A 475-nucleotide genomic window follows, 5' to 3' on the forward strand; every position below is an offset into this window, starting at 1 on the left:
CTTAAAATCTGGTCTTGGCTGCTGGTAGGTGTGTTATTTAATATGCTAATGTAGTAAAATCAATGTATAATGAGACTTGGGGTCTGTTGGAGGTCAGATTCATCGCCATCTTGGCCCCGGCTGGTTCTATCTGGGTTTTTCTTTTTTTTTAAACCATTAAAAATCTGCTTTTCTTATTCAGCAATGTAGAGTTTTACCAGAAGGCTGATTAAAAACTAATCTTTTGAAATGTCACCAAAATAAAATCCTTGACAGATACAACACAACTAGGTATATCATTAAAATATATTCTTGGGCTTCCCTGGTGGTGCAGTAGTTGAGAGTTTGCCTGCCGATGCAGGGAACACGGGTTCGTGCCCCGGTCCGGGAAGATCCCACGTGCCGCAGAGCGGCTGGGCCCGTGAGCCATGGCCGCTGAGCCTGCGCGTCCGGAGCCTGTGCTCTGCAACGGGAGAGGCCACAACAGTGAGAGGCC

The sequence above is a fragment of the Physeter macrocephalus genome, chromosome 16 (genome assembly GCF_002837175.3).
Source record: "Physeter macrocephalus isolate SW-GA chromosome 16, ASM283717v5, whole genome shotgun sequence".
NCBI classification, from domain to species: Eukaryota; Metazoa; Chordata; class Mammalia; order Artiodactyla; family Physeteridae; genus Physeter; species Physeter macrocephalus.